The sequence below is a fragment of the Lissotriton vulgaris genome, chromosome 1_1 (genome assembly GCF_964263255.1).
Source record: "Lissotriton vulgaris chromosome 1_1, aLisVul1.2, whole genome shotgun sequence".
Taxonomy (NCBI): domain Eukaryota; kingdom Metazoa; phylum Chordata; class Amphibia; order Caudata; family Salamandridae; genus Lissotriton; species Lissotriton vulgaris.
In genome coordinates, this window is record NC_141685.1 from 996,123,201 (window position 1) to 996,146,807 (window position 23,607).

A 23,607-nucleotide genomic window follows, 5' to 3' on the forward strand; every position below is an offset into this window, starting at 1 on the left:
TAATTCCCTGCGGGGGAAAAGAATGCAGAAAAACAAGGTATATTCCAATTAAACAGATTGTTTTCTGCTTCCCAAGATTTGTCCCCTGCTCCTCACATCTTCAACATCTTCAACTCAATCTGTCAGAGGTTCAGAAGAGCATTTCTAGATCGTTATGCCTCTGAAGAAAAACCACAACTTCCCAGACTATTTTCGAAATTACCTGCTCAAGCCTCCTGGGAAGTAGATGCTTTGGTATACCTTAGCCTCATCATCATCTTAATGCCTTTCCTTAAATTCTTCTTTTTTCTCAACTTCTTTGAACCAGGAGGAGTCAGCAGATGCAACTGTTGTTCTTCCTTTCTGGTCCTGCAGGTCCCGGTTCCTCTCCTTTAATTAATGGCTCTGTTTTAAGTCCTTTTCTTCCAGCTTAATAAATTTCTGGGTTGCCTCCCTCTTCAAAGTTTGTTTCTATTATTCTAGAAGTTGTAAGGGGTGGGCTACAGGGCATGGGTCTCCCAAAACACCTAGCAAAGGCTTTCCAGAAATCCAGACACTCTGCCACTTTAAAATAGGGGATGTCCCAGTAAATAATACTTTACCACAAAATGCATAAGACATAGACTATATATTCACACAGTTTTCGAAAAGCAATACAAAGAATTGGAAGCTTGAGCAGTGTTATTTATTCACACCGTCATGTTCTCAAATGCATTTAGTACATATTATAAATTTATACAAAGAGTGCCCGGGGCTACAGGAAAAGGAAAAGGGGGTCATAAAGGAAGTGATTCCGTGAGGGTAAAGTGATGTGAGCAAGTGATAATTGTGCAAACAATTAAATCATAGTTGTCAGCAGAAGATTCTGGAGCTGAATTACATCGCCATTAGTGTATCATTATATACATGTTTAGTCCTAGCCAAGCCTAAAAGGAGAAAAAACACAGTAGAGCAATCTCTGTTGTTCATAGCTGGCTTAAAGAGAAGTGTCGACGTTTCGATCCCAGATAATTGTAGGTTAAGTAGCACCTTACGAGGGGGTCTTCATCAGGACTGTGATGGGGGGGGGGGTAAGAGGGAGCGGGTTGGGTTTGGGCACCGTAAAAGCCCTACAGGAAGGGCTATAGTGGGGCAAGGGTGCGGGCCCATGGGCTCCAAAGAAAAGAGACACTGTTAGGAAGTCCTGCCAAAGTACATCATCTAAAAACTCAGCAGCATTAATCTGCTCTTTCCTCCCCGAGTACTGCGCACACAAGGGCAAGCAATCGCTCCTCGTGGTTATGGAAGGGTGTCACAAATTAGTCAAGGCCGGGCAGTGCTCATTCGCTACTTTGCCGGCTCTGGATTGTGGCAGGATCAATCCCTGTCTTCTGTCCTGTTTGATCTCACTTCGATTCTTCAATTTATTTATGAAGTATTTGGGAAGAATTTAGTAGTTTCAAATGTGAAGACTCAGTGAAAGTAATGATAGCTTTCTGGAAAGCCTGCGTAGGCCAGGGGGCAGATGAGTCTCTACCTACATCTAAGGGTTTTTTTCTATCTCAGTACCTTTGCTGCATCCTTTTTGTCTACCTTGGAACTTGCCTTTCATCTTGAGGTTTCATCAGGAGTTTCCTTTGGAACATTTTGCTTCAGTGTATTTTAAGTTTTTGACCATACAGGCCATTTTTTCATGATAATAATGTTTTTATGTAGAGCTGGTGATCTTGGGACTCTTTCATGTAGACACCATGTTCACAGGATTATTAGGATCGGGAACCTCAGCTTTTACCCAAAATGGCTTCTATAGCCAGTAGAGATTCAAAAGGTATGCTTACTACCCTTTTTCCTCTCCTTCACCCCAAAAGGAGTCACTTCTTCATGATCTAGGTGTCGGGAGAGAAATTTTGATTTATTGGGAGAGATCTAAACACTTTTGTGGATCTGATAAACTTTTCGACATTTTTGGCATCCCAAATCAAGGCCACAAAGCTTCCTCTTTTTATCATTTGCTGAAGCAGATCTATTATTTGTTTGGCCTACTCTCTGTCTGGAACTCCTCTTCCTGAGACTATTCTAGGTCGATCTAGTGAAGGTGGCAATTCTTGGGCTGAAGTTCTGGGAGTGTCAATTTCTAAGATTTCTAGGGCAGTCACTTGGGCTTTTCCATACACCTTTGTCAACTATTATTGTATTCAAAACACGAGTTTGGACCTTTGTTCGTTTGCATAGTGTGTCCTGAGTTCTGCTAGTCCTAATTTGTCTTAATTCTATCATATTTGTTTGCTTAGACCGCTCATACATTTCTCCTTTGCAGCAATATGCAGTCTATTGTATGTTTAAGATTAATTTCATGTTGTCAAAGACCAGTGGGTTTGTTTTTCCTCATGAAGAATGACGGCGACCAGGACAATGAATGTAGAGAAAGTGGCGTATTTACTTACTGTTTTCATCATTATTCTTAGCCCGTATCTTTCTCATCCTAGTCATTAATAGAGGACTGTGGGCCTTTGATTAAGCTTAGTAATGTCAAGAAGAATGCTGGGTAACCTACTTGTTTATAGCACCCATGTTGGTGGGTGGGATCATCTGAGAGCATCATTCCAGGTCTTTTCTTCTGCCTAGAGCTGCAGACACCTCATAAATTATGACTGTGACAAGACTAATAAGGACTAGAGAGAAGTAAGTGCAAAAAAACATGCAGTTCACGTTCCATTTCCCAGTCTTGGATTGGATGCACTGGAGCAGGAAGTGACATCCAAACGAACCAGCTAGAGCAAATGCAAGACTTCATGCTAAACATGCTCCTTAATCTAAGGGATGAGCCCTTCATAGGTCTTTGGGACACTATTTTCTCAGCTTAAAACTGTGTGGTTTCTAGTATTCTAGTATGATTGTAAAAATGAATCCTTTTTTGTTCTAATATCTTTATTAGTATGAGAGAAGAAATATAAGCAATTAAAATACCATAATAAGCAATACAACCAAAAAGAGAGTTACACAATGAATAAATAGATAAATAAGCATTCATCAGTATAGCTATAATCAATGTCATATATATCACCGACATATCTGTTAATATGGTGGAAAAAGCAATAAAGAAGCAATACGAGAGAATCAGTTGTATCACTTGCATAAACCAATCAGCAAGATAAAGAGAGAAAGGGAGAAAAAAGAGAGAAGAAAGTATCGAGGAAGAGAAAGAGAAGTAAAAATAAAGCAAACAAGAGAGAGAGAGAGAGAGAGAGAGAGAGAGAGACCCCTGCTACAATAGGGAGGGTAAGTTAAGAAGACACAAAGGGATATTGCGCCACCAGGCCTTGTAAGGCTAAGTTCATATATCTATCAAGAGATCTCCAGACCCCACTAGAAACAAAGGGGTGTAGTGTTTCTCCTCCACAGAAGTATGAGCCCCTTGGAGAAAAGATAAAAATGAATCCTCAGCTTTTTCGCAGTTGTACAATACAAAGTTTTGTGTGGCACAGTGGTGGCATCATTGTTTACACAGTTACAGATCAATTGATATTGTAAGTTAAATATGTGGCTGTACATTGGTGAAATCACCCCTCCTCCCCCATTGTTGGTTAATCTAAACGTTTTCCTTCCTCAAAACCCGTGTACAATCCACTCCATTTGGTTTGAGTACACCCAACCTCTTTGGCTTCCTTAATACCACCCACACCAGGAGAATGGGCCAACTCTACTCTTGTGCAGATATAACTGAATATATAATGCACAGACCCAGAAGCTGCTCTTTGTCATGAGTGGGCTCCATATAGTATTCCATGATTGCTTAACTCTGTCTCTAGGAGTTAGACTTCTCTCTCCCCTGTGTAGACTTCATATAGCATGCCTGAGTTATCTAACACTGTCCCCAGGAGCTGGTCTCTGCACTCAGGTTTGACTCATGGTATTTCCTAATGGCTTAAACTGTACCCTGAGATGTTGGACCATCTACTGCTCCTGGTGCAGACAAGGATCAGTGTCATCAACTGACTCTCCTGGGTGAAGACCTCACAGCGCTTTTGTGGATTCACAGCACCTTCAATGCGCTGCTCTCTGCCACTTGTGGGTGAGCGCTATACAAAACTCCTTTGGGGGTCTAGCAGTGCGTCCAACGATTGCCTCTCTGTCTATGAAGGTGAGGGCCACACAGCATTCCTCCAGGGGTTAGCAGGGAGGCCAAATGGTCTGGCCATCTGATGGCACTGCAAGAGCTCCACAGACAATACTTTCTTGGCTCAAGGCATCTGTAACAATTTCACAGACTGTGATATTATCTGGATTGTGAAAAGGGTAGGGCTGATGGCCTTTTCAAAGTTGCCCGGCGCTAACCGCCTCTATACCATTCTAGTTACCAAACAAAGAGGCAGGCGCTGGAGACTGGAAGTCAGGAAACAAAAGTTTTATTCCGACGGAGCAGAACACATCAGATCAGACAACAAGGTATCGTTTCGAGGTGCTCTAACAGCCTCTCTGAGGCCTGGCTTTTTATACCCTGGTTTATGACATGTGAGCATTCTTTATTGCAGAAAAGACTCTTTGAAGTATGAGAAGACATCCCCGGAATCCCCGTGTCAGACCCACCCCCACACGTATCCACAATAGAGGTCCTCACCCCACATACAATAGGAGGGGGCTATCACGCAGCCGAGTGTTCCGCCGATTCTTAGGATGTTTGCGCCTGATCGTATCCCAGGGGGTGGGGAGGCCATGATCAATAGTAGCTCCTTTGAAGAGGAGCGACTCCATACAATTGGGGGGGCAATAAACTGTATCCCCCGGCTAGGTGATGGCCTGGGACCCATGCGGACAATCGGACTCAGAGGAAGGGGTCATCAAAGGAGAGGTATTCATGAAAGGAGAGGAAGTGTTGGTCAGGCGCAGGTGCAACTCCCAAGGACAGAGTCATGCGGAAGGAGAGGGTTTATGACTTGTGCATGTGAGAGCGGGGGCAGCCTGGGTGTGCAGGGGATGCTCGCAGGGTCAGGGGAGCGCGCTGGCGATCGATCGTGCACAGGGAGACCATGGTACCTAAAATAGCTGCCCGGCATATTGTACATGGATGACAAGAAGGCGCAGATTATGTTCAGTTCGCAAACTAAAATTCCACAGTCCTCCCTTTTAACATGTCTCGCCAACTTGTCAATTCGGGTCTATCCCCATAAGGCCACGTACTTCTACCTCGTAGAGGGAACTCATGTGCTCAGTTCGGAAGTCCAAAGTCTTAGGGCACATGCAGTTAGAAATGAGTGCACACAAAGATGGCAAGCATTGAATACCTAGGCAACACCCACATAGTATCACAATCGGTATCAATATGAATGTAAACAACCTCCATCCCCAGCCCTTCAAAGTGTCCCAAAACCAGCTCCCAAGCGACCATCCTTCTTGCTCTTGGTGAACTTCTGAGGAAAGTCTATGGAGGTGCTCAAGTGCCTTGTAGACTGAGGGCGAGTTATCTGGCACGTAGGTGCAACAGCTAGATCCGATGATGCGGCATGCTCCTCCACGATCGGCTAGAACAACGTCTAGAACCAGGCGATTTTGAAGGGTCACGAGGCGGACCGCCTGAAGCTCAGCCGTGTTGTTAGCGAGGGCGCCAGCTGTGATGTTGAAGGTTATTTCTATTGCCTGGGTCAGATGTCGGATGGCGCGGCTGTTCGCCATCGGACCCCACAGAGGAACAAGTCCCTTCACCGCATCCAGGAACTGTGCTCCAGTGGAGTCGGCTTGTCCAATGTCACTTGCGCGTCTCTGCCGATGATGATCAGCAGGGGCTACATACGTGGGAGGGAGGACGAAAGCGATGTAGCAAGTGCCTCTCCAACCTTTCGGGAGCCAGGTGTAAGCTTTGCTGCCACAAACGAAGTACATATTCGGAGAAGCAACAAAAGAGGGGGGGGTCAATTGAGTCCAGTGACCTTGTGATGTGGCAGGCACTGTGACCTACCAGCTGTCTTCCCAGGCCTTCGATGCACACCTGGCCAGTGACGTTGATGACAGACAGGGCCACAGTCAGAGTGGCGGCGGTTCGCATCCGTAGGTGGGAGAAGGTGGCTCTAGCTGGATTATGGAGCACCTGCATTTCTACTCGCTCCCTTGCAGGGATGTTCATAAGGAAGGCGGAACCAGAGGGAACAGGACACAAGGGAGCAGATGTCCTTCCGGTTTTGTTCAGCCAGAACCCATGGTAGAAGTGTGACACTGTTTGACCAGAAGTGGCGTTGTCCTTGTGGCTTTCTTGCATGAGGATCAACCAGGCAAGGCAGGAGCCATGAACTGAGAAAGGAGAAGGGATGAAGGGGATGGAGTGACCGGTGGCATGCGGGAGCAGTCCGCAGATCCAGCAGTTGGTGGCATTTGCAGCAAGGTTGTGCTGGTGCAACAGTTGTACAAAGGAATTGTTCCAGAACTCCTTACGCCTCTCTCGGAGCTGAGGTGAGAGGGAGATCAGGTGATGCTCTTTCATAGTGGTTGGCTGTGCAGTGGTTAGCAATATCTGATGAGCAGGAGTGCTTTCCTCCAAGATCCAGAAGGAAGTCATGAGGAGGAGGCAAATGAGGAAAGCAATGAAAAAGGCGATTGTCTTTGATTTGTGCATATTGTCAGTCTTTGGGTTCCTGTAGTGGGTATTTCCGGCTGCTTCCATCATCTTCTTATCTGGCGCTTCCATCATCTTCTTATCTGGCACTTCCATCATCTTCAAGGTGCTCGGTAGCGGGCAGAACCACAGACTTTGTTTAGCTTCTCTCCGGGTAACCCTTGGTGGTGTTTGGGTCACCGTTCTGAGATTTAACTTAGTCCGTGGTCTACTTAGCCGAAGCTCCCTCCTTTCGATGCAGGAAATACCCTTCCCTGGATGGTACAGTGGGATCAGGGAATTTTGCAAGTTCAAGTGCCTCGGTATCGGGATAGCAGTTCAGTGATGGTCGATCCTTGTTCAGGAGCTCTTCTTGGTTGTCGATGTCTTCGGCGGTGGCCAGGGTCGAGGAGACCTTCTTGCAGTGGTGTGCGTGCAGCCAGTGCCGCTTCCCCTCCACTCGAAGAGCCGTCCGGGTGGTGATTAGTACTTGCCAGGGGCCCGTCCACCGGGGTTCCAGACTCTTCGCCCGTTGAAAATTCCGGACTAATACATAGTCCCCTGGATGGATGTCGTGGCCCGGACCCCTGGAAGCATCGGGGATGGCCTGCTGCACCTGCTGATGAATGACAGACAATGTTTTTGTTAATTTGTACAAGTAATCAGACAGCAGGACGTCCGGGACGTCATGAATGGAGGTCGGTTTGGGGGCAGTCCAAAGGTTCATTGGTCGCCCGAATACAACCTCATAGGGGGTCAAATGGTGCTTAGTGGGGGTGGAGCGCATTGATAGCAATGGGAGGGCATCTGGCCATTTAAGTCCTGTGGTGGCCACTATTTTTGACAATTTCAGCTTCAAAGTAGCGTTGTGTCGCTCCACCAAACCAGCAGATTGGGGGTGGAAGACCGCATGGATCCTCTGCCTCACACCCAACCCCTTCAAAATTAGCTGGATAACTTCTGCTATGAAGTGGGGGCCGTTGTCGCTCCATAAAATTCGACAGAGGCCGTAGCGAGGAAAAACCTCTTTCAGTAGTACTTTGGCAGTAGTCATGGCAGTATTATCACGGGTTGGATAGGCTTCCACCCATTTGCTGAAGGCACATACAGTGACCAGTACATACTTCAAGCTTTGGCATCTCTCTAGCTGAATGTAATCCATCTGGAGGACCTCAAAGGGGTGGTCGGGGATCCCAAACCCTCCCCGGGGCACTACAGTTCCTTTCCCGGGGTTGTGTTGCAGGCAGATAAGGCACTGCTGGACCAGACGTTTGGCTGAGTCGGGGATTTTGTTGTTGTGCCAGACTTTGGAAATGTGCTCGATCATGGGGGCAGATCCTATGTGTGCGGGGGAGTGTGCCATAGTCAGTATGGGGATCAGGTATGAGTCAGGCAGCAACCATTTGTTCGCATCCTTTGTCCGCCAGCAGCCTTCATCGTCCTTCAGACCCACCCGTGCCCACTCAGTCAGTTCGTGAGGTGTGCTGGCCGACTGGATGTCTCTAATCGTTTCCCTAGCGTCAGTCCATTTCTCTGCTTGTGACCTGGTCACATACATGCGTGCCGTTGTCCTATTTTCAGCTGTGGTTCGCGCAGTGACATCGGCCAGCGCGTTTCCTTGTCCGACTAAGTCCGTCACCTTCTTGTGTGCCTGACACTTGATCACTGCTAATCGTTTGGGGAGTAGTACTGCTTCGATCAGGGCAGAGACTAGATCCCCGTGGAGGATGGGTGTGCCGTGGGACGTCAGGAATCCCCTTTCCCTCCATAAGAGCCCAAAATGATGAACCACCCCGAAGGCATACTGGCTGTCCGTGTAAATGTTCGCCGTGGTCCCTGTCGCTATGATGCATGCTCGTGTGAGGGCTATTAGCTCTGCCGCCTGCGCGGATCGTTGTGTGATGCGGGCTGTCTCAACTACAGTTCGGGCTGTCGTCACCGCATAGGCAGCTGAGGTGGTGCCATCTGGGAGTTTGATGCATGAGCCGTCTACCCATAGCTCTCCATCAGGGTCTGTGAAAGCAGTGTCTCGGAGGTCAATTCTACTCCTAGTTTGTTCGTCCGTGAGGGTTACACAGTCGTGTATGGGAGGCACGTCGGGGTCACTTTCTGGCAAGGGCAACAGTGTGGCAGGATTCAAAGTCGTGCATCTCTTCAGAGTGATGTGGGGGGCAAGTAGGGTCAATTCGTACCCTGTCAGTCGTGCACTAGTCAGGTGTTGAGTCTTGGTCTGGTTCAAAAGGGTGTCGACCGCATGGGGTACTAACACAGTGAGGGGGTTTGAAAGTACGATTCCCTCGCTCTGACGGATAGAGACAGCAGCGGCGGCTACCGCTCGAAGGCAGGCAGGCAAAGCTCTGGCTACGGGGTCAAGAGTAGCGGAGAAGTAGGCACAAGGGCGCTGCTTAGGGCCGATGGGCTGAGTTAGAACAGACAACGCGCATCCCTCCCTTTCGTGCGTGAAGAGGGAGAAGGGCTTGGAGTAATCCGGTGTTCCCAGGACAGGTGCTGAACAAAGGGCATCCCGCAACTCTTTAAAGGACGTTTGGTATTCGGGGGTCCAAGGGAGCGGGAAGGGGACATCTTTGGCCAACAAGGAAAGTAGGGGTTTTATTATGAGGCTGAAATTTGGTAACCACTGTCTGCAGAAAGAGGTTAGACCCACCAAAGAACGGACTTGCTTTTGGGTTTTTGGGATGGGGGTGTCTAGGATGGTTTGGATTCGATCGGGCGTAAGTTTCCTCCCTTCTTTGGACAGGAGATGGCCTAGGTATGTCACTTGAGGCTGGCAGAACTGCAATTTCTTTTTAGAGACTTTGCGGCCATTTTCTGCAAGAAAGTGTAAGAGTTGGACAGTGGCTGTGATTGCAAGTGGGGTGGTGTCGGCCGCCAAAAGGATATCATCGACATATTGGATCAACACCACTCCATCTGGTAGCAGGACGGCGTCCAGCTGTCTTTTGAGGGCCTGGCTGTAAATGCTGGGACTTTCAGTGTAGCCCTGGGGAGCTCTACAAAATCGGTACGAGCGGGATTTTAGGGTGAAGCCGAAGAGATAACGGCTGTCTGGGTGGATGGGGATAGAGAAAAATGCATTTTTGAGGTCAATGACAGTGAAGGTGGTGGCAGTGGACGGGATGAGGGTCAGAATGGTGGTGATGTCTGAGACTACAGGGTACTGGGGCACAACCACTTTGTTAACCTCCCGCAGGTCGATGATGAAGCGGTACACTTTCTCATCTCCCTCGCCTTGCTTCTTAACAATGGGTAGGATAGGGCTGTTGCAGACATTGCTAACTACTTCCTCGACCACTCCTGCATCTACCAGGGACTGAATGATCGCTAACAGTGCCTTCTCGCCTTCGGGCGATATCCAATACTGAGGGAGTTTCGGGAGTATTGAGTCTCGTCTTACCGTTATGTGCACAGGGTCAATCATCATTCGTCCCACATCAGAGTCATTTTTGGCCCATAGGTACGGGGACAGGGTGTCGAGCAAGGACAGGTCAGCGTCAGTTATGGAGTACATGTGTCGTGCTGGGCAGGATTTGGACATGCTCGGGTTGTCGTACAGGATGACTCGGACTCCATCTGGGGAACACCTAATGGTAGTTCGAAAATGCTTTAGTAAATCAATACCCATAATGGCGTCAGGGGAGTTGGAGGAGAGCAAAAATGTTGTGTCAGTGGCGTTGCTTTCTAGGTCAAAGGAGATAGGTACGGACAGGGGGTTGGTGGAGGGCGTCCCATCGAAACCTATCGATGTAATGTGTGAGCCAGACAAGGGTGCCCTTGGAATCAGTCGTTTCGATAACACACTACGTGTCGCCCCAGTGTCTACCAAAAATGGAGACTTTGTACCCAGGACCTTAGCGGTGACGTAAGGACCTTGCTGGTCAACACAGAGCTCGACTGGATCCCTCCCTTGCCCCTGGCAGTCCTATGCAAAGTTGGGGGCATTCTCGCTGTCGGATAGTTGGTACTGGCTCTGTCGGGGACGGTCAAACGTGTTCGATCTCCCTGGTCTGTGGTTGTTGGTGTCATTTGTGTACCCTCGTCCCTGTCCCCTATTTCTCGGTCCAACCGCTAAGTCCTTGGGGTCCCTATTTCTGTTCATTTCTAACAGAACCGGACACTGGGATTTCCAATGGCCGAATCCTTTGCAGAAGGCACACTGGTCCTCGCTAATGTCTCTACGTCCGATGTGGGGTGTTGGGGTGTGATCTTTAGGAGGTGGATTTCTAGGGGTGGTTGATTGGTAATTTCCCCTGTGGGGCTCCCTTCCGACCGCTACCCCTTGTATCTGGGCTATCATCACCCTTTCTTTCAAATCTTTCTTCTTTCTCTCGGATGCCCTATCACTCTCATTCTTTTGATGTTCGTAATACTGAGCCATCTGAAGGATAGCTGCGGGTTTGGAGGCCCCCCAACTACTCTCGCTCGTCTGTAACTTTTGGGAGACCTCTTGTGATAGACCCTTTACATAATTTTGCACAAACAGGTGTTGTCCGGTGGCGGTGGTCATGTATTGGCCACTGTAGTCGGAGAACACCGTCTCAAATCGGGAGAAGTATTCCGATACGTCTTCCTGGGGTTTCTGACGGCAAGCCGTGACTATCGACCAATCTACCTTTTTCTCTGGGATTAATGTCTTTAGCTTCTGAACTATTTTGTCTGGGAGTTCCAGTACGTCTTTTACAGGTTTCCTTCCGGGCTCTCGCTGTCTATCTAGCTCACTGAGTTGATTCCAGGTATGTCCGAACAGATCTGTGTGGTCGGCTTTCCGGATTTGCTTCCACACGTCAGCCGGCAGACATAACCCGAAAAACAAGTCAATGTCCGCTAAAGTCATTATCGTCGAACCCAAGGCTGTGCCTAATTCGGTATAAAATGCTGTCGGGTTCTTTCTTAAATCGGGCAGGGTTTGCCTAAAAGTTAAGATATCTTGTCGATCCCAGGGTTGATAAACCCAATTGTACACAACCCTCCCCTTTGCATCTGTGTGGTTGATATCGTCGTTTGTTCCCTGACCTCGTGGCGGAACTCAGTAAGGGGCCGCTTCTCTGATAGGCATCATAGTGTTGGCTACTTCTAATGAGGACTCGGTCGTTTCAGGGACTATAATCTTGGCTTCTGGTTTCTGTTCCGTGAGGTGGCGGAAGACTTCAAGCGTTTGCATGAAGAGGTCCGTCACATCGTGTTCAGTCCCATCTCCGACATCGACCTTTCTATATAGAGTTGTCAATTTAGCGGGGCCCTTATTCTGATACCTATCCTCATATGCGTTCAGGGTGTGGTAGCTGAATCGTAAAATGAAATGCCGTCTGTGGCTACCGGCATGTGAATTGTGCATATCCATCGTGTATTCTTCGCTCTCCTTCCGTTCTACTAGTGTCTTCACTATCTTGTCAATCCCATCCCGCTCATCTTTGCTCAATCTATTTGGTCTGGCTGGTGGTTGCTTGCTAGCCTCGGGGTCATCTGGTGTCGTTACTAATGCAGCCGGTGCAGAGGCCGCAAGGGCCGGGGCACTAGCGCTAAGGTCACTCTCGCTTGTATTTGGAGCTGGTAGGTGCTGTATCAGAGGTTGGCAGGGGGCATATGGAGGGGGCATGTAGATGATTGGAGGACCTAGCAGTAACTCATCGTTCGCCCGTTGTTTGGAGGGCAGCTCAGGGTAGAGCGTAGAGGGGGTCCTAACAGGGCATTGGCCTGTCAACCCTGATTCTTGCTTTTGTGTAGCTTCCTTTCTTTCTTTTATTTCTTCTTCTAGTTGCTTAGCGGCTAGGTGGGCTGCCTTTCGTAACTCTTTCCCTATTTTTGCTTCTTCTCTTTTCTTTCGTTGTTCCGCTTTTTTGCGCCACATGCCGATACTATCGAGCATGGTGGGCGTAGTCTTATTTTTCTGGAGCGCTGCTTCTAACGTTTCTATTTTATGATCATCAAAGGAACCTATCAGTGGCCACTGACTTTCGGGGTCCTTCTTTGTATATTTATGCCATAACTTATTATAAGCTATAGCGACTAGTCCATGCTTAATGAACATGTCCTTATTAGGGGTGCCTTCCAGTGGAGCCGGATGGTTCATCTCTAATAAGCGGTCTGGGCTAAACAGGCTACCAATCAGTGGGGAGAAGATAGGCATGACGGATTACAACGGGGACAAAAGTCTGCACTACCTATCTTATCACTGCGCGCAAAGACTAGACAGAATATTTCTATTCGTCGTTGTTTGCAGGCGGTGAATACCTCAAAAGAACCAATATCGAACAATCAATGTTCGGTCAATCAAACAATCAATGGGGAGAATAAGTAGGCACGACGGGTTACAACGGGGACAAAAGTCTGCGTTACCTACCCTTTCACTACCTGCAAAGAGAGAACCTGTTCTTCTCTGTTTGCAGACAGCGAATCTCCAAACAAATCAACAAAAAGAGTAATACTAGTATTATCCAAATCAAACAATCATTTCGCAATTTGTCGCATTTACACGACCTTACCCGGACCGCATGGACAGTTTCCTGTCTTCCGAATCCAGCGCCCGATCGTCCTCTATTCTTCGTGATCTTCGCGGCACTCCTGATGGTTCCCAGTCAGGACCGTAGATCACTCGAGAGAGGTCCGTTCGGAATCAGTGAAGTTCGGATGATCGGCTGTCAGACGAGGGTCTATCGGACAGGAGCTCTCCCGATCGTTGCAGTCGTTCACTCTATCTTCAGGACCTCTCCCACTGGATCCACGAGTCACTGATGGGCCCCACGTTTGGGACGCCAATTGTGAAAAGGGTAGGGCTGATGGCCTTTTCAAAGTTGCCCGGCGCTAACCGCCTCTATACCATTCTAGTTACCAAACAAAGAGGCAGGCGCTGGAGACTGGAAGTCAGGAAACAAAAGTTTTATTCCGACGGAGCAGAACACATCAGATCAGACAACAAGGTATTGTTTCGAGGTGCTCTAACAGCCTCTCTGAGGCCTGGCTTTTTATACCCTGGTTTATGACATGTGAGCATTCTTTATTGCATAAAAGACTCTTTGAAGTATGAGAAGACATCCCCGGAATCCCCGTGTCAGACCCACCCCCACACGTATCCACAATAGAGGTCCTCACCCCACATACAATAGGAGGGGGCTATCACGCAGCCGAGTGTTCCGCCGATTCTTAGGATGTTTGCGCCTGATCGTATCCCAGGGGGTGGGGAGGCCATGATCAATAGTAGCTCCTTTGAAGAGGAGCGACTCCATACAATAGGGGGGGCAATAAACTGTATCCCCCGGCTAGGTGATGGCCTGGGACACGTGCGGACAATCGGACTCAGAGGAAGGGGTCATCAAAGGAGAGGTATTCATGAAAGGAAAGGAAGTGTTGGTCAGGCGCGGGTGCAACTCCCAAGGACAGAGTCATGCGGAAGGAGAGGGTTTATGACTTGTGCATGTGAAAGCGGGGGCAGCCAGGGTGTGCAGGGGATGCTCGCTGGGTCAGGGGAGCGCGCTGGCGATCGATCGTGAACAGGGAGACCATGGTACCTAAAATAGCTGCCCGGCATATTGTACATGGATGACAAGATGGCGCAGATGATGTTCAGTTCGCAAACTAAAATTCCACAGTAGGGTACAGAGGAATGTGATAAACACCATGACAAACAGTAGCAAATACACAACAAATGGCTTGACAGTCTGTTTATAATGCACATGTCTGATATTTCAGCATAACAAACTGTACAGAGCGTATGACAAATTGGCATGGCAGAATCCTACCAACCAAATGATAACTGTGTGTTATTCACATGACAAACCGTAATTCCTTATGCATGATAAACTCTCTAATGTTGTAAGCATCCCATAAAGTAAGGGAATACTATTCGCAAAGCACTTCAGTGCCTTTTTAGATGTAGCAATCGCTATACAAATACCAGCACCATACCATATCTCACCAAAGCTAGCCTTGATCTGCGTTTCCTGGGTTCCATGCACCAGAACATGGCTGTTCGAGGGCCTCAGGGGTAACCAGGTGGTTATGCAGGTCACCAGTGAGACAATATCACTTCCTAATGAATTACAGCTATGCACATCTAGAAGTGCCACCTGGCCAGTATTTTACCTACATGGTTGGTATTTTAATGCCAAGACTGGTAAAAAAATGAAAACATCTGCAAAAAAATATTTTTTCCCAATTAAATATAAACGTAAACCAATGTGGGACTATCATTTGGTCTAAATGTGAGTAAGCTGGATGCACAGCAATACATTAAGAAATTTAAAGCATCACAGGGATATAAAAAAAGAGTAAACATATGAGGGAAAATGTTGTCCAATATCTTTAATAACTGTCCAGGTTCCCAGAAGATTACTACATCTTGGTGTGGGAGTCTGGCTATTCCTATTTACAAGACGGGTGCCATAAACAATGTGGCAAATTATTACTAACCGATAGTGTTAGATTCTGAATCGGGCAAGTTGTTTCTTGAGCACGGCTTGGACTAAGTTGGAGAAAAAAAGATTGATTCCCCTTGAGCAAAATGGCATCAGAACAGAGTGTATATATTTGACAATATCTTTACAGCAAATATCAGAACTGTTAAAAGTTGTTAAAACAAGTTTAAAAAATGTAGGCAGCCATTAATGATTTCTCATGCATGTTTGTTAGATGAGAGTGTCCAAGTTTATGTTCTACGCTTAGGAGAAGGCAGCTGCTGGAATCTTGCATGGACCTGTTTTAGCAGGTGAGGTGCATGTACAAAGGAAGCTGGTTCCCATGACCTATCTGTTGCATCATACCCCTTCCAGGCATTCTAAATCTGCAAAGCTCCATGTCTATGAAATGGACTCCACCGCAAGCTCTGATTGACCCCTATCATTGGCGGAAGCCTACATCTTCCGGATCCCTTAGCCATCTGAACTATAGATGAATAAAAGACTGAGTGGATATTCCAATTCTCAGGTAATTTTAATCTCACTACAGCTTTTCCTACCAACTCATTAAAGGGGACCAACAAAATCGAGAGAAAATTAATGTAGGAGCAAGGGATGTCTGGATTTGTTGAGGACAACCAACCTAAATCACCCCCAGTTTAGGGTACCAGAAACAAGCATGAAATCTTGTTGATTTAAGGATCGATGTTAAGATTGTATCTAAAGTAAAGCCAAGATTTTCTACCGTATTTATAGGAGTGCATACATGGCCAATAATACCTGGTCATGAAGGCAGTTGACATTTCTCAATGCTATATTTGAGTGATCAATACTGAAGACGTATCAAGGGTGAACTTTAAGAAGTTGGCCGCCATCCATTTCAGATAAAACAGAAAACGTTAGATTTACTGGGGAAGAGAACCGAACTGGGATGAAGCTTAAAGTGCTTACATGTCATCAGCATACATATGAAAATGCACACCCATGTGCTGTAGCGTATGGCCCGGAGGGCATGTACAAATTGAAAGGTTGAGGAGATAATATAAAGCTCTGTGATACTCTCCAGTTAACTGTATTTGTAGCGAATGAGACAGGCTAAAAGATTCCTGTGCTGACTACCAGACAAAAAGTATTCCAGCCATTTTATAGCATTATCGTGGAATCCAAAGAATTTGAACCTATGAAGATGAATAGAATGGTCAATGGTGCCAAATGCAGCAGAGAGGTCAAGAATTAATACGTTACCAGTTCAGTACACTGACCGGGCCTGCTTTCAGCTTGCAAAGTACTTAATGGATTGTTATTCTCAACAAAAGTTTGAAGCTATTGGAACAGCAGTTTTTCCATAATTCTTGCTAAAATGGAAGAAGAGAGATCGGACAGTAATTTCTAGTATCATTTAGGAAAGAGAAAGTTTCTTTAATAAAAGTTTTGCCATTGCCAGTTTATGCACCGCTGGTATCTTGCATTGACTACTTGGCTGGTTGACTAAAGGACAAGATGCAGAATCATTAGATTTCTATGAACTCGTTTTAGTATTTGCTGGAATTCCTGCATTGTCCTTTTACGTTGATATATATATATATATATATATATATATATATATATATATATATATATATATATATATATATATATATATATATATATATATATATATACACAAAGAAACTTCCTCAAGATAAAGAAGAACAAAGACCCTTGGGGAAACGGTTGGAGGCTTTTAATGTGAACACATGGCGGATGCATTTCTGGCCGATGTTTTGCCGTCTTCAGCGCCCAAAGCCTCCACAGGTAAGTGTGCATCTCAGCCAAAGTTCCACCTCTCTTTTACCTTGCTGTTCCAAGTCTGCACCGCCCCCAGTGCTCCAACTCAGCACACCTGTGTAGCATCCCTTGTGCTCTGGGAAACTACACCTCCCAGAATCCCCCGTAGAGAGTCTCTGGCGGTCGTTGCTGGGGGGGTGGATTGCTGTTGCATACCAATGTGCGTCCATGAGGGAAGATGGCCAAGGTGCGCCCTGGGACACACCAACATCTTGCTGATGCGACTCCCGGCTTTAATGTCCACAGCAAAACCTCCTCCGTCTCCCCATGCCGCCTCCGCCTCTGATTTCAGGAGTTTAATGTAGCAGGGGCTGCAGAACAGTGTCTGCCGCCCAACACGGGGTCCGACTGACCTCGCTCCTGCCAACCTTTTTCCCCTGGTTTCCGAGGCAGGCTTAGGACAGCCCAAACACCTTTGGCATATGAAGAACTTAACAGTTCACGTCTGTGCAGTCCAAGCCCAGGATGGTGAGGCGGGGTCTCTGTAAACGCGCCGCAGACAGAAGCGTGAGTACGTGCAAAGAAACTTCCTCAAGATAAAGAAGAACAAAGACCCTTGGGGAAACGGTTGGAGGCTTTTGATGTGAACACATGGCGGATGCATTTCTGGCCGATGTTTTGCCGTCTTCAGCGCCCAAAGCCTCCACAGGTAAGTGTGCATCTCAGCCAAAGTTCCACCTCTCTTTTACCTTGCTGTTCCAAGTCCGCACCGCCCCCAGTGCTTCAACTCAGCACACCTGTGTAGCATCCCTTGTGCTCTGGGAAACTACACCTCCCAGAATCCCCCGTAGAGAGTCTCTGGCGGTCGTTGCTGGGGGGGTGGATTGCTGTTGCATACCAATGTGCGTCCATGAGGGAAGATGGCCAAGGTGCGCCCTGGGACACACCAACATCTTGCTGATGCGACTCCCGGCTTTAATGTCCACAGCAAAACCTCCTCCGTCTCCCCATGCCGCCTCCGCCTCTGATTTCAGGAGTTTAATGTAGCAGGGGCTGCAGAACAGTGTCTGCCGCCCAACACGGGGTCCGACTGACCTCGCTCCTGCCAACCTTTTTCCCCTGGTTTCCGAGGCAGGCTTAGGACAGCCCAAACACCTTTGGCATATGAAGAACTTAACAGTTCACGTCTGTGCAGTCCAAGCCCAGGATGGTGAGGCGGGGTCTCTGTAAACGCGCCACAGACAGACGCGTGAGTACGTGCAAATAAACTTCCTCAAGATAAAGAAGAACAAAGACCCTTGGGGAAACGGTTGGAGGCTTTTAATGTGAACACATGGCGGATGCATTTCTGGCCGATGTTTTGCCGTCTTCAGCGCCCAAAGCCTCCACAGGTAAGTGTGCATCTCAGCCAAAGTTCCACCTCTCTTTTACCTTGCTGTTCCAAGTCCGCACCGCCCCCAGTGCTTCAACTCAGCACACCTGTGTAGCATCCCTTGTGCTCTGGGAAACTACACCTCCCAGAATCTCCCGTAGAGAGTCTCTGGCGGTCGTTGCTGGGGGGGTGGATTGCTGTTGCATACCAATGTGCGTCCATGAGGGAAGATGGCCAAGGTGCGCCCTGGGACACACCAACATCTTGCTGATGCGACTCCCGGCTTTAATGTCCACAGCAAAACCTCCTCCGTCTCCCCATGCCGCCTCCGCCTCTGATTTCAGGAGTTTAATGTAGCAGGGGCTGCAGAACAGTGTCTGCCGCCCAACACGGGGTCCGACTGACCTCGCTCCTGCCAACCTTTTTCCCCTGGTTTCCGAGGCAGGCTTAGGACAGCCCAAACACCTTTGGCATATGAAGAACTTAACAGTTCACGTCTGTGCAGTCCAAGCCCAGGATGGTGAGGCGGGGTCTCTGTAAACGCGCCGCAGACAGAAGCGTGAGTACGTGCAAAGAAACTTCCTCAAGATAAAGAAGAACAAAGACCCTTGGGGAAACGGTTGGAGGCTTTTAATGTGAACACATGGCGGATGCATTTCTGGCCGATGTTTTGCCGTCTTCAGCGCCCAAAGCCTCCACAGGTAAGTGTGCATCTCAGCCAAAGTTCCACCTCTCTTTTACCTTGCTGTTCCAAGTCCGCACCGCCCCCAGTGCTTCAACTCAGCACACCTGTGTAGCATCCCTTGTGCTCTGGGAAACTACACCTCCCAGAATCCCCCGTAGAGAGTCTCTGGCGGTCGTTGCTGGGGGGGTGGATTGCTGTTGCATACCAATGTGCGTCCATGAGGGAAGATGGCCAAGGTGCGCCCTGGGACACACCAACATCTTGCTGATGCGACTCCCGGCTTTAATGTCCACAGCAAAACCTCCTCCGTCTCCCCATGCCGCCTCCGCCTCTGATTTCAGGAGTTTAATGTAGCAGGGGCTGCAGAACAGTGTCTGCCGCCCAACACGGGGTCCGACTGACCTCGCTCCTGCCAACCTTTTTCCCCTGGTTTCCGAGGCAGGCTTAGGACAGCCCAAACACCTTTGGCATATGAAGAACTTAACAGTTCACGTCTGTGCAGTCCAAGCCCAGGATGGTGAGGCGGGGTCTCTGTAAACGCGCCACAGACAGACGCGTGAGTACGTGCAAAGAAACTTCCTCAAGATAAAGAAGAACAAAGACCCTTGGGGAAACGGTTGGAGGCTTTTAATGTGAACACATGGCGGATGCATTTCTGGCCGATGTTTTGCCGTCTTCAGCGCCCAAAGCCTCCACAGGTAAGTGTGCATCTCAGCCAAAGTTCCACCTCTCTTTTACCTTGCTGTTCCAAGTCCGCACCGCCCCCAGTGCTTCAACTCAGCACACCTGTGTAGCATCCCTTGTGCTCTGGGAAACTACACCTCCCAGAATCCCCCGTAGAGAGTCTCTGGCGGTCGTTGCTGGGGGGGTGGATTGCTGTTGCATACCAATGTGCGTCCATGAGGGAAGATGGCCAAGGTGCGCCCTGGGACACACCAACATCTTGCTGATGCGACTCCCGGCTTTAATGTCCACACTAAAACCTCCTCCGTCTCCCTGTGCCGCCTCCGCCTCTGATTTCAGGAGTTTAATGTAGCAGGGGCTGCAGAACAGTGTCTGCCGCCCAACACGGGGTCCGACTGACCTCGCTCCTGCCAACCTTTTCCCCTGGTTTCCGAGGCAGGCTTAGGACAGTCCAAACACCTTTGGCATACGAAGAACTTAACAGTTCACGTCTGTGCAGTCCAAGCCCAGGATGGTGAGGCGGGGTCTCTGTAAACGCGCCACAGACAAACGCGTGAGTACGTGCAAAGAAACTTCCTCAAGATAAAGAAGAACAAAGACGCTTGGGGAAACGGTTGGAGGCTTTTAATGTGAACACATGGCGGATGCATTTCTGGCCGATGTTTTGCCGTCTTCAGCGCCCAAAGCCTCCACAGGTAAGTGTGCATCTCAGCCAAAGTTCCACCTCTCTTTTACCTTGCTGTTCCAAGTCCGCACCGCCCCTAGTGCTTCAACTCAGCACACCTGTGTAGCATCCCTTGTGCTCTGGGAAACTACACCTCCCAGAATCCCCCGTAGAGAGTCTCTGGCGGTCGTTGCTGGGGGGTGGATTGCTGTTGCATACCAATGTGCGTCCATGAGGGAAGATGGCCAAGGTGCGCCCTGGGACACACCAACATCTTGCTGATGCGACTCCCGGCTTTAATGTCCACAGCAAAACCTCCTCCGTCTCCCCGTGCCGCCTCCGCCTCTGATTTCAGGAGTTTAATGTAGCAGGGGCTGCAGAACAGTGTCTGCCGCCCAACACGGGGTCCGACTGACCTCGCTCCTGCCAACCTTTTTCCCCTGGTTTCTGAGGCAGGCTTAGGACAGCCCAAACACCTTTGGCATATGAAGAACTTAACAGTTCACGTCTGTGCAGTCCAAGCCCAGGATGGTGAGGCGGGGTCTCTGTAAACGCGCCACAGACAGACGCGTGAGTACGTGCAAAGAAACTTCCTCAAGATAAAGAAGAACAAAGACCCTTGGGGAAACGGTTGGAGGCTTTTAATGTGAACACATGGCGGATGCATTTCTGGCCGATGTTTTGCCGTCTTCAGCGCCCAAAGCCTCCACAGGTAAGTGTGCATCTCAGCCAAAGTTCCACCTCTCTTTTACCTTGCTGTTCCAAGTCCGCACCGCCCCCAGTGCTTCACCTCAGCACACCTGTGTAGCATCCCTTGTGCTCTGGGAAACTACACCTCCCAGAATCCCCCGTAGAGAGTCTCTGGCGGTCGTTGCTGGGGGGGTGGATTGCTGTTGCATACCAATGTGCGTCCATGAGGGAAGATGGCCAAGGTGCGCCCTGGGACACACCAACATCTTGCTGATGCGACTCCCGGCTTTAATGTCCACAGCAAAACCTCCTCCGTCTCCCCATGCCGCCTCCGCCTCTGATTTCAGGAGTTTAATGTAGCAGGGGCTGCAGAACAGTGTCTGCCGCCCAACACGGGGTCCGACTGACCTCGCTCCTGCCAACCTTTTTCCCCTGGTTTCCGAGGCAGGCTTAGGACAGCCCAAACACCTTTGGCATATGAAGAACTTAACAGTTCACGTCTGTGCAGTCCAAGCCCAGGATGGTGAGGCGGGGTCTCTGTAAACGCGCCACAGACAGACGCGTGAGTACGTGCAAAGAAACTTCCTCAAGATAAAGAAGAACAAAGACCCTTGGGGAAACGGTTGGAGGCTTTTAATGTGAACACATGGCGGATGCATTTCTGGCCGATTTTTTGCCGTCTTCAGCGCCCAAAGCCTCCACAGGTAAGTGTGCATCTCAGCCAAAGTTCCACCTCTCTTTTACCTTGCTGTTCCAAGTCCGCACCGCCCCCAGTGTTTCAACTCAGCACACCTGTGTAGCATCCCTTGTGCTCTGGGAAACTACACCTCCCAGAATCCCCCGTAGAGAGTCTCTGGCGGTCGTTGCTGGGGGGGTGGATTGCTGTTGCATACCAATGTGCGTCCATGAGGGAAGATGGCCAAGGTGCGCCCTGGGACACACCAACATCTTGCTGATGCGACTCCCGGCTTTAATGTCCACAGCAAAACCTCCTCCGTCTCCCCATGCCGCCTCCGCCTCTGATTTCAGGAGTTTAATGTAGCAGGGGCTGCAGAACAGTGTCTGCCGCCCAACACGGGGTCCGACTGACCTCGCTCCTGCCAACCTTTTTCCCCTGGTTTCTGAGGCAGGCTTAGGACAGCCCAAACACCTTTGGCATATGAAGAACTTAACAGTTCACGTCTGTGCAGTCCAAGCCCAGGATGGTGAGGCGGGGTCTCTGTAAACGCGCCACAGACAGACGCGTGAGTACGTGCAAAGAAACTTCCTCAAGATAAAGAAGAACAAAGACCCTTGGGGAAACGGTTGGAGGCTTTTAATGTGAACACATGGCGGATGCATTTCTGGCCGATGTTTTGCCGTCTTCAGCGCCCAAAGCCTCCACAGGTAAGTGTGCATCTCAGCCAAAGTTCCACCTCTCTTTTACCTTGCTGTTCCAAGCCCGCACCGCCCCCAGTGCTTCAACTCAGCACACCTGTGTAGCATCCCTTGTGCTCTGGGAAACTACACCTCCCAGAATCCCCCGTAGAGAGTCTCTGGCGGTCGTTGCTGGGGGGGTGGATTGCTGTTGCATACCAATGTGCGTCCATGAGGGAAGATGGCCAAGGTGCGCCCTGGGACACACCAACATCTTGCTGATGCGACTCCCGGCTTTAATGTCCACAGCAAAACCTCCTCCGTCTCCCCGTGCCGCCTCCGCCTCTGATTTCAGGAGTTTAATGTAGCAGGGGCTGCAGAACAGTGTCTGCCGCCCAACACGGGGTCCGACTGACCTCGCTCCTGCCAACCTTTTTCCCCTGGTTTCCGAGGCAGGCTTAGGACAGCCCAAACACCTTTGGCATATGAAGAACTTAACAGTTCACGTCTGTGCAGTCCAAGCCCAGGATGGTGAGGCGGGGTCTCTGTAAACGCGCCACAGACAGACGCGTGAGTACGTGCAAAGAAACTTCCTCAAGATAAAGAAGAACAAAGACCCTTCGGGAAACGGTTGGAGGCTTTTAATGTGAACACATGGCGGATGCATTTCTGGCCGATTTTTTGCCGTCTTCAGCGCCCAAAGCCTCCACAGGTAAGTGTGCATCTCAGCCAAAGTTCCACCTCTCTTTTACCTTGCTGTTCCAAGTCCGCACCGCCCCCAGTGTTTCAACTCAGCACACCTGTGTAGCATCCCTTGTGCTCTGGGAAACTACACCTCCCAGAATCCCCCGTAGAGAGTCTCTGGCGGTCGTTGCTGGGGGGGTGGATTGCTGTTGCATACCAATGTGCGTCCATGAGGGAAGATGGCCAAGGTGCGCCCTGGGACACACCAACATCTTGCTGATGCGACTCCCGGCTTTAATGTCCACAGCAAAACCTCCTCCGTCTCCCCATGCCGCCTCCGCCTCTGATTTCAGGAGTTTAATGTAGCAGGGGCTGCAGAACAGTGTCTGCCGCCCAACACGGGGTCCAACTGACCTCGCTCCTGCCAACCTTTTCCCCTGGTTTCCGAGGCAGGCTTAGGACAGTCCAAACACCTTTGGCATACGAAGAACTTAACAGTTCACGTCTGTGCAGTCCAAGCCCAGGATGGTGAGGCGGGGTCTCTGTAAACGCGCCACAGACAAACGCGTGAGTACGTGCAAAGAAACTTCCTCAAGATAAAGAAGAACAAAGACCCTTGGGGAAACGGTTGGAGGCTTTTAATGTGAACACATGGCGGAAGCATTTCTGGCCGATGTCTTGCCGTCTTCAGCGCCCAAAGCCTCCACAGGTAAGTGTGCATCTCAGCCAAAGTTCCACCTCTATTTTACCTTGCTG